Below are 15,973 nucleotides of genomic sequence, written 5' to 3' on the forward strand. Positions count from 1 at the left end.
TGAAATTTGGGTGAAGCACATGTCTGAGTTCTTAGAATGAGAGATGGCAAAACCTTTATCATGGTTGTGCCTCTGCTTCACAGCTATCCTCCTTTCCACTTAGCTATAACTGGTGACTCCAACAGGTCTCATATCTTTGGGAATTTCTAGACCAAAAGCAGATTTAGCATACTCATAATTCTGTTTAGTGCCAATGGCAGGCCAACTCTTCCAAGAACTTTGTTCCTATGCTCAGCTCCACTCTGATAGCAAACATAGGCTCCTGTATACCTCAGGTCAGCACATACTAACTTTGCTTGGAGCCAGGTGAGGGAATCCCTTCTAAGCCCTGAAAAGATGTCTGATCTCAATTGTTTGCATCTCTCTTTATAAAGCAGTGTGACTTTAGTGTGACTACATATTGTCCAAACAGAGGCATTTTTGACAATGAAAGGGACACTCTTAACAGTTAAGCCAGGATAACAGACAAAAACCAGAGCTATCTCATGCAGAGTGGGACAAATGATCATCCTAGTTATTTGATACGTTAATAGTCTAAGTGGCCAATTTAAATTCCAGAACAACCAGAAAAATCCCTCTAAATACTGTTACACAAGCTTAAACTCCATTGTCCTCCATAATAACATTTCTTTGCACAGACTTTCAACTCCTTTGTTTCCTGCTCCTTTTGCCTTGTAAAACTCCATCCTCACTTAGAACTAATTTTCTACTATTTCTCTACCTACACCAGAGCAGCCAAAGCATAACCAAGCATGCTGACTGATTCCATTTTAAATTTAGGACTACACATCCCAAGAAAGCTCTCAGCCCTGCCTGGAAATCTTGCCATATTTTCTTAGTAATTTGATTCGCAGTATCCAAGACAAAGATTTCACCTTTTCTCCTTAAACCTCCGTTGCCTCCCATCCTCCATTTTCATGGATGATCTTACTGAGTCTTCTGCTAATAAAGTAGAAACAACCAGAATTCTATTTTCTCAGTTTCCTATCACCACTTTCCCTTCATCCCCACCATTGTCTTTTCAGTGCAAACCAGTCATTTCTTGCCTAGGCTGTTGTAGTCACTCCCTAAGTGCCATTCTTTTTCCTCTAACCAGGCTCTGATTTATCCTCAGCCCAGCCAGATCCCGAAAGGAAGTGACTGCCTTTAATTCACCTTTATATCTCCAATGCCCTGCACAGCGCCTAGCCCATGCAGTTGTTCCTTAAATTTAACTACAACAGTTACCAAGTCTCAGAGTCTCCAGGTGGTAGCCTGGCATTCTCCTCCACAATATCCAAGGTCCTGTGGCTTTTGTGTCTTGCCTACCCTTCAAGAGCCTCGGTAGGAACTACAACATCCCGATTCGGTTCAGAACCCACCAGAAACGCACCATCTCATCCTACATCCTCCTAGAGGAGATCAGAGGGTACCGAACCGACGCTGCAAGCTGCGGATCCCCTCGGCCTCCCCGCCCCAACCCTCCAGCGTCCCAGCCACGCCTTCTGTCCTGCGGCCCCAGCGCCACTCCCAGCCCTACCGGAAGCCTGTCCCGACCCTCCCACCAGCTCTTCCCGCAGAGGCTTGGATCATCTAGGACTCGGAGCTCGACTATCCGGCGGATCGACGCTCTCGGCGCTCCCAGCGGGCGGAAGTGAAGGCGCCGGTGGTTAGGAAAGCCACCGCCCGGGACTCTTCGCAAGAGCCGCCGGGAGCTCGGTCGTTGCGGGCCGTAGGGGGCGGCAGGCAGGCTGGAGGTACGTTGTGGAGCCTGGAGGTCCTGGCTGAAGGCCAGCCTGGGGAGGTACGGACAGGCAGGGCGGCGAGCGCCGGCGGCTGGCCTGGTTCCCAGAGAGACGGGTGGAAGTGGTCCGCCGGCGCCGGTGTCAGTCTCCTGCACCGCTCTTCAGTCCTTGACTGAGGAGGAAGGCGCCGCGCGGTTCCTGTCCGCACCTCCGCGCCGTCCCTGACACCTGCTAGAGGCCCAGAGACCTTCACCCCTGCGCCGGTCATGGGCCTCCAGAACACTGACCATCGACCGGTGGTTGGTTGTAGTCGGCTTCACTCGTCCCCCTTGCGTCCCTGCGTATTGTCACTGTGTCAGGTGTAAGAATTTATTCGCGAAGAGCGAATGTGAGACATGTTTTGCTTGTTTTGCTTAAGTTTGCGTCATTTAGAGCTATACTGAGCATTTCTAGGTGCCTTTCATTCACTGTTCTAAGCGTTTACATTTACTAACTTAATTCTCACGAGAGGTAGATGCTGTATATTATCCCCATTTTACAGAGGGAGAAACGGAAGCCCGGAGTGGTTATGTAACTAGCCTGTAGTTAGTCTTTTAACTTCGAGACAAGGCACCGAAGCTCTGCAGCCTGCACACCCAAACACGGTGTCATCTCTCATGTAAGCCTGGTGATGCTAGCTTGCTATCCCAAGATTTTGTATAGACACTTCCTTAATTTCCAAGAAACGGTTCTTGCAAAAGATTGTCTTTAAATGGAAATAAGCTATTCTTAATCAGTAAAGGTCAATTATAATGATAGGTATGAGAAAGTTTTTTTTTTTTTCCCTCCCATGAATCTGAGTAAACTTACAAGGAAACCTTTTAAAAAGGCTTACCCAGCCACACTTTAATTAAATCATTTGGATGGCACTATATTGAAAAACTAGTTATTTTTTAATTTTTTATTAAAAATGTTTTTTTAGTGTTTATTTGTTTTTGAGACAGAGTACTAGCGGAGAAAGGGCAGAGAGAGAGGGAGACACAGAATCTGAAACAGACTCCAGGCTCCGAGGTGTCAGCACAGAACCTGATGCCAGGCTTGAACCCATGAACCATGAAATCATGACCTGAGCTGAAGTCTGAGGCTTAACCGACTGAGCCACCCAGGCACCCTGTAAAGCTAGTTCTAACTGAGGTCTTGTGGCTCAGTCTCCTAATACATTATATTTTCTGTATAAACATTAGTACATTCTAGTCAGGCTCTGTGTAACTGACTCTACTAACAGAAACAATGCCAGAAGCTTCCTGAGGATCATCTGTGTGTCCAAAGTTGTTGACTGAAAGGGTGGTAATAAAAAGAGGATGATGTGTGTTTACTACTCAAATGTTCTCTTCTGTTTAGGAACTTTAAAACATTTTTTTTTTAATGTTTATTTTTATTTTTGAGAGAGAGAGAGAATGTGAACGGGGGAGGGACAGAGAGTGAGAGGGAGACAGAGTCCCATTCAAGCTCAGACTCACCAAAGGTGAGATCATGACCTGAGCTGAAGTTGGATACTTAACTGACTGAGCCACCCAGGGGCCCCTAAGTAGGAACTTAATTTAAACAAGGAAACAGGATCCCCCAGTGTAATTTGGAATGACTCTTGAAAGGTTCAGAAATTTCTTTTTTATCGTGGCAAGCATTTAATTTTCTGTACTGAATATAATTTTGAAATGTTACCTTTTGAAAAGATGATTGTTAATCTGCTTAAATTTTCACTCATTGCACTAATATTTGAGAGCCTGTTATGTATGAATTGTAGGGAAAATGAAATCAGAACTCAAATTTTGCAAAGCAGCCTTCTAGTAGAGGACTTTGCATAATTTCTAGCACCAGGAAATGGCAGGATTAAGCCAGAGTATAGGAAATGCTATGTATAGTTATGTATATAGTTAATCTTTTAATTACTTTTTCACCCATTTTCCAATTTATTCATCTTCATGTAGCCAGGATCTAGTTAGCACCTACCACATCCCAGGAGCTTCAGTGTTTATTGAATGGATAAGTTTTAGGCCAGTGTTGAGTAGAGAGGATTTTGAAATTGACTGGCATGGGAAATAACATTGATCACTGTGCTAAGCAGTATGCTAGAATGTTGATTGTTCTCAGATGGTGAGGAATGTGTTCATGCATCTCCTGGATTGCCTGGTGAAATTGCATGGTAGTAGTGTTGTTATTATCACATGGTTCAGTGTATGTTTATGTTAATTTAAAATAATTATTCTTTTAAAAAAGATGTTTATTTATTTATTTTTGAGAGAGTGAGAGTGAGTGGGGGAGGGGCAGAGAGGGAGGGAGACAGAACCGGAAGCAGGCTCCATGCTATCAGTGCAGAGCCTGACGTGGGGCTTGAACCCACAAACTGTGAGATCATGACCTGAGCTGAAGGCAGACGCTTAACTGACTGAGCCACCCAGGGGCCCATAAAATAATTACTCTTGATACAAATACACAAACTTAAAGTAATTGTAGAGAATATGACTCTTGAAGCTATGGGTACACCTATAGTCATCTTTGGCCCTCAGTTTGAAAATTATGGAGTCAAAAGGTTTTTCAGCTTAGGAGTCAAAGCAGCCATTTACTTGTCTGTGAGCTACCACCTACCTGCTTCATAGCATGGGCATAGCCTCTTTGGGCTTCAGTTTCCTTTTTCCTGTAGTCAGGGAATATATAAAACTAGATTAAGATTTTTTTCCGGGTTTGAAATTTTTCAGCTCAGTGAATCCAAAACCAGTTAGCACTTGTCCTATCCCTGTGTTGTTTTAGGGGCTATAGGTATTACTGGTATTTACATCTGTCAAAAGGCTAAGTTCTGGCTGGATGGAGATTAGTTTTGGCCATTTTTGTATCTCCCACTTTAGCATATGCTTGACATACACATTAGAAATAATATTAGCTTAGATTCAGAAGGGGCATTTTTGCTCTCAATTAAAGAATATCTAAGAACTAAACTATAATATTTAGTGTAAGAATAGCAGGAATTCAGAGAAGGGGATCTTTTGGGGTTAGAGTAATTGGGAAAACTTCATGGAGGTCAGACCTTAATGGGGAGGATGTGGCCCTTCATAGGGAAGGCACTGGAACGTCTGGGTGGCACACAGAAGAAGGCCCACAGGCTGGTAAGTAAGTATGTTTTGGATTATGGACTGCCTTGAAGGTAAAGCTGAGGGGTTTGGAACTGACTTATTATGCATTTTTTTTCCCCCAGGAAAATTGTATTAGGCTTGCTCTAAAGTTTCATCAACATTCTTTAACTTTAATACCATTGGTAGCATTTAAGACTGGGGTGCATCCCAGGCTTAATTTTCGGTTTTGATTTTAGTAATTCCTTCTACTTACTATTTCCTGCTTAAAATAAGTCTTGGTGCTGGTAGTGGGAACAACCGTGGACACTGGGACTTGGGAAACCTGGAGTTTAGTTAATTAGAATGTAAGCTGCATAAGGTGGATCCAAGCAGGCACCTAGAGTGGTGCATGGCACAAAGTTAGCATTCAATAATGTGCATTGATGAATGAGTTCTCCTTTTGCTGCTTGCTAGCTGTGCTGCTCGCTAGCTGTGCTGCTCTTGTAAGGTTGTCTCATAGTTTCATCTGTAAGATTTGATGAATTTTTATTTTTTAATGTTTATTTATTTTTGAGAAAGAGAGAGAGAGTGAGAGACAGTGTCAGCAGGCTTCAGGCTCTGAGCTGCCAGCACAGAGCCTGACGTGGGGCTGGAACTCACGAGCTGTGAGGTCAGACGTTTAACTGACTGAGCCACCCAGCTGCCCCAAATTTCCTGAATTTTTAAAGGCCTTTTCCACTTACAAAGTTATGTGATATTGAAGATTATATGATTTTAACTTTGGTTGTATTATAATTTTACTGAAAGACAAAACAAGACTGAAAGCCAGGGATATTTGGTTTTAGTTTAATGAAATCCCCATGTGATTGACATGATGTGTATCTGGATAAATGAGGGTCTCAGCAGGAAGCAGAATTCATGCCAGATGGTTCAAGTAGGGAGATTTTAATAAAGGCACTACTTGCAGAGGTATGGGCAGGGTTAGGGAACAAACAAGGGACAGTGAGGCCCAAAGAGAAACTGACAACAAGTAGAGGGAACAAAAGGACAAACTACAGCCTACTGAGAGCTGGAGCCAAGCAAAGGGGTATGGCTATTGCCAGAGATGTACCTGGGAGTGGGGAAGCAGGACTAAAATGCCGATACCTGAAACTAGTCCACTTCTGAAATGCAAAGCTCAAATCTTCCACTCTTTGCTTAGTGTCTTATCTTTCTCACCCTCACTCAGTTACCTCCATTACAGCTGCACTTTTACTGGATCTTTGGTCACTCTCATACCAGAATGCTCAATTGTATTATTATCCGTTTGTAGCATCTGGCTGGCAAATTCTCCACCCTGGACCATCTCAGTTCTTTACCTTCTTTAATGCTTGAACTGAGTTGCTGAAACCAACAGGGGAAAATTCTAGCATCTAGATTTGTACTCCTATGGATCCATGGTCATCAGTCTCAACTGACCATCAAAGAGTTTTCTAGGGTTTTCCTTGTAAGTGTTTGCTTCTGCTCTCTGCAGAATGTATTTTAAGCATTTTCCATTTTTCTCAAATCTCTCATCCTTTCACATAATCTATACTCCCAGCAGATACTCTTGCCACCTACTTCACAACGAATAGAACTATCAGTGGAGAATCCCATGCTTTTTCTTCCAAAAAACCTTTCTTCTTTCCCCAGTTACCCCAAAAGAGATTGCATTTATCCTAAGACATATGTCCCAGGCCTCTGTATCCACTCTTGCCTTTGGGAGCACTTTATTTAGTTGTTCATTGGCCAAAGGCTCATTCTTGTCAGCCTTTAATCATGCCTAGAGACAGATGACAATTAAAGCAAAATAGAAAAACAGTAACAATAAAAAACTAGCATGCTCCTTTGATTTCGCATTCCTCTATTCAAATTTTTTTCCATCCTAGGCAAAATTCTTAAATAGTTGTTTAAGTCCATTTCACACTCATCCCACTGCTTTCTGGTTTCAGTACCTATCACTCTATTGAATGTCAGGGTCATCCATGACTTCCTTGTCACAAAATCTTGTTCCTATCATTTTCCCAGTATAGTGCCTGGGACATAGCAAGTCCTTAATAAATATTTGTTTTGACTGAATTATCTGAGGTTCCTTGTTCCAAATTTTAGTTTATTTATCTCTTTAATGAGGAATCCAGCACTGTCATCTTTTGAGGTGCTAGATGACCAATCTGTATATATCCCAAATCTTCTTGATGGACTAAACAAAGATAAAAATCAGTTTTATTTGATAATGCCTTCTTCAGTATTGTCCACGTGATCTGTGTTTCTGAAAAAAAAAAAACCAAAAACACTGGGATGCTTTTCTTTTCTGAAGAAATAATATTTTCTGAAATATCAAGAAGTAATGTTTTGTTCACCCAGTGTAAATCTAATGAAGATGAGGGTGGTAAGGGACATGGGTACAATTGGCAATAGACTGGTGAATGAATAATGCTGTGCTTTTACATGAACTACGATTCCTTTTTCCTTCCATTGAGTAGTGTATTTTCTTTAAAATTTTTGTTTTTGTTTGTGTTTTTGGAGGGTGGTGGATTTGCACTGGCCTGTTTCACTTTCAGTATGCTATCAGTGTCCAGTGACATAATTTAGAGAACCAGCCACCTTTAGACCTAACAGCTTTTGACTTTGAAGTGTAGTGAAGCTAATTGTCTTCTAGGAAGACTTAGCCTGCTGAGGCAGGGGATTTTAAAGTTTCTGGGAAATAAAGAATGAGACTTTTAATTGATGGAACTAATTAAGATGGAATCCAGTGTTTGTTTTAGATTAGCTGTGTACTCAAGTATTTATGTAACAGATCAGTTATGTGGGAGCTCTAGAGAGCCAAATTGTCAGGCTTTTCCCCTATATACTCTCTTGCTTCCAGTATTCTTTTCTAGTTACTTCTTGTACATTCCCTTCCCTTTACTGCAAAACATTATAGCAAGAGTGAAGGGTTTTTTTTTCATTATGTATGTGTGTTTGTATATTTTTTAAATATTTATTTTTGGGAGAGAGTGAGAGAGACAGTGCACAAATGGGAGAGGGGCAGAGAGAGAGGAGACACAGAATCCGAAGCAGGCTGTCAGCCCACAGCCCAACGTGGGACTCAAACCCATAAACCGTAAGATCATATCATGACCTGAGCCAAAGTTGGACCCTTAACTGACCTGAGCCACCCAGGCACCCCTATATATATGTAATATTTATAGATGCATAAGTTTATAGATACATAATTCAGTGCCATTTATCAAAGTTAAATTTTTTTTAATGTTTATTCATCTTTGAGAGAGAGAGAGAGACAAGAGTGTGAGTGGGTAAGGGGCAGAGAGAGAGGGAGACACAGAATTTGAGGCAGGCTCCAGGCTCTGAGCTGTCAGCACAGAGCCCGATATGGGGCTTGAACCCACGAACCGCGAGATCATAACCTGAGCCGAAGTTGGACGCTTAACTGACTGAGCCACCCAGGCGCCCCTCGAAGTTTTATTTTTAAAATCATTGTTTTTTTTTCCCAAACGAATTAACACATAAAAAGTTATGCTTTCATTTAAAAACATAGTTATTTTGGGGAACCTGGGTGCCTCAGTCAGTTAAGTGTCTGACTTTGGCTCAGGTCATGATCTCATGGTTTGTGGGTTCGAGCCCCGCATAGGGCTTTGTCCTGACAGCGTGTAGCCTGGAACTCACTTTGGATTCTGGGTCTCCCTCTCTTTCTCTGTCCCTCCCCTCCTCGCATTCTCTGTCTCTCTTTTTCTCAAAAATAAATAATAAAACATTAAAAAAATTTTAAAAATTGTGTATTTAAATTATATTTTGTTTGTAGGAGTGATGAAGGAAAGAAGTCTAAAAAGAGCTGGGAAAGTAGGGATGCTTTATCTCTTATTTGTTCAGTCCTTCCTTTGTGCAGATGACTCACGTCATGATCCCAGGGTCATGGGATCCAGCCCTGCATCAAGCTCCACACTGAAAGTGGAGCCTGCTTGAGATTCTCTTTCTCTCTCCCTCTCTCCTCTCTCCCTCTTTCTCCCTCTTTCTCCCTCTTTCTCCCTCTTTCTCCCTCTCCCTCCCTCTCCCTCCCTCTCCCTCCCTCTCCTTCTCCCCCTCCCTCTCTCCTTCTCTCCCCCTCCCATCCATCCCCGCCTTGCATACTTAAAAAAAAAAATGTTGGATAGAAGAATTCATGTCCCCGTCTTTGAGACTTGTCCCACCCTGTGCCCTTAGATGGTAAAATGTGTGTTTGTGCTGAGATAACTTGATCTTGACCCTGCACAGGAAAAGTAGAATGAGTTTACAGAAAATGGAAGGAAACAAATTACCATTCTTTAAAACCCTTTTCCAGTATCTCAAGGAGATCCCTCTGGGGTTAGCCCAGCCCAACCCCAAGAGGCAAGTCTATTCTAGAACAGGTTGAACATGACTCAAAGAGGATGTGGTGAATTCTTCATTTGGTTCTGTTGCTGGGCGGCCTGAGTCTAGTGGCATGTAATTTTATCGTTGAAACTCTAGGCATCTCTGCAATGAGATTTTTCTGGGGTCCTTTGGATCCATGATGACTCTGGACAGGAAAAATCTATCTAGTGCTATTATTTTTGGGGGAAAACTTTCACTTTTCTGTGGCCTGATTTAAGAAAATAGTGCTTTAACATCAGGAGGCTTTCCCTGGCCTCTTTGGTGAGGGTTCTTCAAGTCTCCAGTGAATCAGAACTCCTGTTATTTCCAACTCCTGGTCTTATCCCTTTAGCTGAACCGAGCCTCTGGGGACCTCAGAGGGTAAGACACCTGATCACTTATTTCTTGTTAGCTATTAAAATCAGCAGGGGCACCTGGGTGGCTCAGTCGGTTAAGCGTCCGACTTCGGCTTAGGGCATGATCTCACGGTCCGTGGGTTCGAGCCCCGCATCGGGCTCTGTGCTGACAGCTCAGAGCCTGAAGCCTGCTTCAGATTCTGTGTCTCCCTCTCTCTCTGACCCTCCCCCATTCATGCTCTGTCTCTGTCTCAAAAATAAATAAACATTTAAAAAAAAATTTACAAAAAAAAATCAGCAAAATTCTTCTTTAATATATAGTAAAAATTTGGTTAATCATTCTAAAGCTACTTTTGTGGTTACTATTTTTCTGTTTCTTTCCCTTAATATTTTTGTTACTAGTTATTTTTTTAAATGTATATTTAGACTGAAGTTATGTAAAAGATATTTTACCCTCTGTTATTCTACCAGTAAATATTTTGGAAAATCAAAGGTTGTGTTACAGTGAAGTATGGGAAAATTACAAAATTAAAATTTTCTGACCTCTGTTGCAGAAACACTAAATTCATTCTGTGTGCTCCATTAAAGGAAAAGAAGCAGACGGGTTAAAACCAATATAATATAAAATAAAAGAAAATGCACTTGTTTAAGTATACATTATAAATTGTAAGAAAATGTGGCCTTTCCTCTTTATTTTAATGAAATACTTTTATAATGACAGTTTTCTCTTTTGACCTGTGATGGATAGAAGGTTAATTGATGTTAAATGCATGCTTTGTTAATCCTTCATCAGCTACTAAATTGGTATGGGGGAGTACAGGTCAAGGATACACAAGGCCATGGCCAGCTTGTTTTCTCAGGGAGGTTTTTCCCTTTCTCTAAACCACATATCACTCAGTCCAGCTGTATGTAGAGGAGATTCTCCACTTTCCCCTCCCCCCTTTCCCTCTCTCTTTTCTCACTCTCCTTCAACCTCCCCCCCCCCTTGCCCTCTGTGCTGCCGAGTGACAGCTTGTAGATGTTGCGTGCGAGGAGTTCAGCTGGCGCTGTGTGGTCTGAGTGTGTGGTCTCACTCAGTCGAGAGGCTGCTAACAGGGTGGATGAGAGAGAGCAAGACTGTTTACTTTAATTTATTTCGGATGCCGGAATTGTGCCCAGAGTTTCTCCTAAACTTGATTCCATAGCTAGCAGCTTCAATCCTTCACAGCTGTGGTGCAGTCTCAACTCCCTGTCTTCTCCCAACAGGCACTTTCCATAGCATCTGCCTGTTTAATCCCTGTGGCTCAGAAATGTTAATAGCACTGCTGAGTGCTGTGATTATTTTGCTTTCACTATGTCAAGATATATGGCCTTGAAGAAGTTTCTTCTGAGGTCAAGCTAGAGAAGTAAAGCAGAGATTTTAAGTAAGTGACAAAGTTGATGTATTTTTAGAAATGGGAAAAGCTATTATACAAAATTGGGTCAAATTAATCCAACTCTGCTCATGTAAAAGAATCTGGGAGTTGTGTGACAACAGTCTGTCATGTTTAACAATTTTAATAGAATTAACCAATTTAAGCTGACAGTTGATTCCTTGACCCTTTTTGAAAATCTGCATTGATTTTGGCATGCCTGTTTACTGTAATTATTATATTTGTCATATTGGCTTATAATACAGTGATATTGGCTTATAATACAGATCTGACAGGTTGAGACAAGTGAAACTTTTTATGCAGTAGTATAAATTTAGGACAATATCTTTTTTTCTAATTCTTTCATTGTAAATAAATTAGCAGTAGTATCTTGATTTTTGTTCCTCTCTCACTTCTGAACATTATTACTAAGATAGTCAAGTATTTTGTCATTTAAGTAAACACTAGACTGTTGATATCACTTGGGATTTCGCATTGCTTAGCTTCTTTATTTCCCCATCTTCCCCACAGTCTTGCTGGAATGGAGTTGGTGTTACCGATGTGTTGTCTAGGACTGGAAAGTCTCGGCCACTGACATTTTCCAGAGAGGTTAATATGTCTAGCTTATTGTTGTTCCACTATTTTCCCTGTCATTTTTGTTTTATTTACTTATTTTTTAAAAGTTTATATATTTTGAAAAAGCGAGAGAATGAGAATGAATCTCAAGCAGGCTCCGGGCTGTTAGCACAGAGTCCAATGTGGGGCTCACCTCAGGAACCATGAGATCACAACCTGTGCTGCAGTCAGGAGTTGATGCTTAACCGACTCAGCCACCCAGGTACCTCTTCCCCATTATTTTTACCCTGAGTTTTAGTTAATGAACTCAGTTTCCATCACTGGGAGGGTAAATAAAGTCTTTCCTACTCCCTCCTGTTCTTTCGTCCTGGCCAAGGTTTTCTTTCTTTCATCTCATTTGATCTTAAATCAGAAGACTTTAAGAATTCAAGTAGTGTCAAATGCTTTTTTTTTTTTTTTAATGCTATCATCTTGTATTTCCTCTTGTGTCCATTTTTTGAGTGTTCTGTTTGGTGGTGAAAATGGTAATCTATTGCTCCCAAGAATTCTGAAGCAAAATTAGTGTTATGCAAAACATTCCTACTGTCTAATCCTGGAACATTTTCCTTACTCCACAAGAAAACTCTGAATCCTGTCAATCCTTTTCCATCCCCCCTTCTCTAGCTACCAATAATATACTTTATCGTTATGGGTTTACTTATTCTGAACTTTTATATAAATGCAGTCATATAATATGTAACCTTTTGTGTTGACTATGGCAAAATATGTGCATGGTGTCAGTCATTACCCTATTTCTTTTACCTAATGAGTGAAAATTCTATAGATAGAAAAAACATTGATAAACGATGGGTATAATCAAGTAAACATTATAAGTAGAATTGAACTTATGTTTCAGAAACTCAGAAATATTTAACAGGAGCTGTGAAATGCTCTAGGCTTATATTTTATAGAAATGCCATGTCAGTCACCCAGCCCTTCCTTGTAGGAGTAAGTCATGCAGGGACCTGTTCTCATCCTGTCTTGAACTGACCAATGCCGTTGCTAACTGGCTTTTGAAATTTGATCTAGAACTCTAAAAGGATAAATCCTGATTGAACCAAATGCCTCCATTCCTGCTTTGCTTTTATTGGGCTAATGAACACTGAAAAGGAAGAGGAGCAGAGTTTTGGTCTATGTAACGGAGGTGGCAATTGGCCTCAACAGCAGTTGATTCTCTTTCAAGGGCAGAGAAACATTGTCTTTTGAGCTACACTGCTTTGGCAGCATTTTTAAAATAGCATTTCTAAGTGCATCTTTGTTGAATACAAGTTCATCTTTAAATCTAAGACAAAAATTACTGTCTTTGGAGTTTTTATTATTTAGAACCAAAAAGTAGAATTTTAGAATATATTTTTGGTTTTGCTCTTCTTTTTTATGTGTGGATTTTGACATTTGAAAAATCAAACTTAAGTCAGTTTTGGCCTAGTTTTTATAGAAATAAAGGATGGTTGAAAAATAAGTATTTTTCTAATGTAAAGAATTATGAGAGGTACAACTAATTTTGATTTAGACATTTAAGATATTTTTTTGAAAAGGACACAGTATTAAAGATCTGACCCTACTCATTAGAATTTCTGATTTTCAGGTAATTCTTTATGGAAGAGGCAATACAGTATCAAGTTTTTCACCTCTTGGGCCTTGTAATTAGAGGCCACGTTTGAACTTGACCTACTGTCACTCAGAGGTGACCCATAGAAGATGAGTTGTTCTGCACTTTGTGGTTAATTTGGATTCATTTCTGATTCCTTTCTGTGGCATGAACAAATAACTTGTCTTTATAGTTAGCATTTCTGTATAGAGTATTAAGAGGAGCTGTCACAGTTTGAGTAAACTTTTAGGTTGTAGTTAGAAGACTCAATTTTTTAGTAGTTTTTGATTGCTAGTGTGGCATGGATTTATTAGTTTACATTTGATCTTAGCCTGGAGGCTAACAAGTGATAGATTTACTGGTTTAAAAAATAGTGTGTGGGACATGATACAGAATCAAGAAATGGTGTATATCCTGCAGTGGTACAAATCAAGCGGACATTCTGTTCAAAGACCACATCTCAATTCTCATAGCTAAAATTCCACATGGCTTAAAGTTTGCTGCTGTCCCTGAAGAGCCAAAAGAAGAGAGAATTGACAGCCCATGTGTTCCCAGGTCTGTTCAGCCCAACCACTGTTTTACTGAGTATCTGCTTTGTTCTGGTACTGGACTAGGTCCTAGGAGTAAAGAAAAGCACATGATGCAGTCTTAGCCAAGCCCATTGAGGACAGTTCTTTATCAGAGACCTTGGTACAGCAATTCTCCCCCCACCCCCGCCTTTTAATGTTTACTTATTTATTTTGAGAGAGAGAGAGTGAGTGTGTGTGTGTGCAAACAAGGGAGGGGCAGAGAGAGAGAGGTAGAGAGAGAGAATCTCAGGCAGGCTTCATGCTATCAGTGCAGAGCCTGATGTGGGGCTTGATCTCAAACCATGAAATCATGACCTGAGCTGAAATCAAGAGTTGGACGCTAAACTCACTGAGCCACCTAGGTGCCCCATCCTTTCTTTTTTTGTTAAATGTAGGGAATATTATTTGTTATCTCTTTCATAAGAAAATCCATTAATAAGAGAAATCAGCAGTTCCAGATCTGTCAAGAGGAAACATTATGTGGTCAGCATTACCAAGGAAGCTATATACTGCCTTGTATCCCCATTCATAGGGTTACTCCATACCATGCTCTGGAATTGACCTTTCTGTGTCCAAGGCCTTACTACATCTCTGAAAAATTTGTATACATGTTCACTGCCACAGGGAAACCAATATAAAAATGTATAAAAAACATGACTTCTCTGACCCCTCTACCCTCTCCAGTCTCATTCCTCCTGTAATGTTAACCTCTGGTGTCTATCCATCTTAGACTTTCCCATATCCATTCAAACATATATACTTGTACAAAGGCAGGTTTTTTCTTTTTTTTTTTTTTAATATATTTTTTAATGTTTTGTTTATTTTTAAGAGAGAGAACCTGCAAGTTGGGGAGGAGCAGAGAGAGAGAGGGACGGAGGATCTGAAGTGGGCTCTGCGCTGACAGTAGGGAGCCCAATGTGGGGCTTGAACTCAAACCGTGACATCATTACCTGAGCTGAAACCAAGAGTTGGACGCTTAACTGACTGAGCCACCCAGGTACCCCATAGTTACGTTTTTAATAGAAACTGTCTGTGCTAGAATGATGTCCATTGAGTCAATTTTCTCTTTCTTCCCAATAGGCTCTTGACCAGTAAAGGGCATTTGATAAGCAGGCTGAAATTTTTCCAAACATCTAGTCAGAAGACTGTCCCGTGGAAGCTTTATAATATATTATGCATAATATAATGTATATACATACATACACAAAATGATTTAAAAATATACCACAAAGTTCCTTGAAGTAAGTATTCTAAAATGCTAAATGATTTGCTAAATATAGATTTACATATTTACATATATGCACACACACACACACACACACACACACACATGGCCCCTTTTAAAAACTAATTTGTTATAAATATTTTCTTGCTCTGGCATCTTTTTGTAATATATCACTTACTGCATAATATTTGCTTGGATGGGGCACCTGGGTGGCTCAGTCGGTTAAGTGTCTGACTCTTGATATCAGCTCAGGTTATCATCTCACAGTTTGTGGTTTGAACCCCATGTCAGGGTCTGCCCTGACAGTGTGGAATCTGCTTGGGATTCAGTTTCTCCTTTCTCCTCTTTCTCTGCCCCTCTCCCTCTTGCTTGCACATGCTCTCTCTCAAAAATAAATAAACTTAAAAAAAATTTTTTCCTTGGATAGACCTTCATATTTTACGTAAGTCGTTTTCTAGTTGTTTGGGATGTTTTTATTTTTTTCCCCCTTGTGTTAATAAATAATTGCAGTTATGGAAACCTTCATGCCTAATAATCCTCATGGTTTGGATTATTTTATACATTGGTCACCTTTTAAGAATGTTTTAAGTCTCAAAATATTAGCAAACCACATTCAACAGTACGTTAAAAAGATCATTTGCCATGATCAAGTCGGATTTATTATGGGATGCAAGGATGGCTCAGTATTCCCATATCAATCAACATGTGAAGGATATAAATCATATATTTATCTAAATAGATGCATAAAAGGCATTTGACAAAATTCAACATCTGTTCATGATAAAAACTCTCAAAAAGGTGGGATTAGAGGGAATATACCTCAGTGTAATAAAGGCCTTATATGACAGTCCCATAGCTCACATTATATTCAATGGTGAAGAAATGAGAGCTTTTCCCCTAACATCAGGAATGAGACAAAGATGTCCATTTTACCACTTTTATTCAACACACTACTGGAAGTCTTAGCCAAGACAGACAAAAAACAAAAACAAAAAAACAAAAAAAGCAAAAAACAAGTAAGAGGCATCCAGAT

At 40.4% G+C, this 15,973-nt stretch overlaps 1 protein-coding gene across 4 annotated transcripts in view; it reads left to right on the plus strand.

Moving 5' to 3' along the window:
- Positions 1 to 1,609: 1,609 nt before the first annotated feature.
- The window catches only part of EXOC2 (exocyst complex component 2), a 279,430-nt gene continuing 265,066 nt past the window's right edge, over positions 1,610 to 15,973 (plus strand). For 2 of the 4 annotated variants that reach the window (XM_049611301.1, XM_049611299.1), the window contains exon 1: positions 1,610 to 1,736. The gene's annotated coding sequence lies outside the window, so the exon portion shown is untranslated. The other 2 variants (XM_049611300.1, XM_049611302.1) reach the window with 2 other exon arrangements.

Source organism: Panthera uncia (assembly GCF_023721935.1).
Source record: "Panthera uncia isolate 11264 chromosome B2 unlocalized genomic scaffold, Puncia_PCG_1.0 HiC_scaffold_25, whole genome shotgun sequence".
NCBI lineage: Eukaryota > Metazoa > Chordata > Mammalia > Carnivora > Felidae > Panthera > Panthera uncia.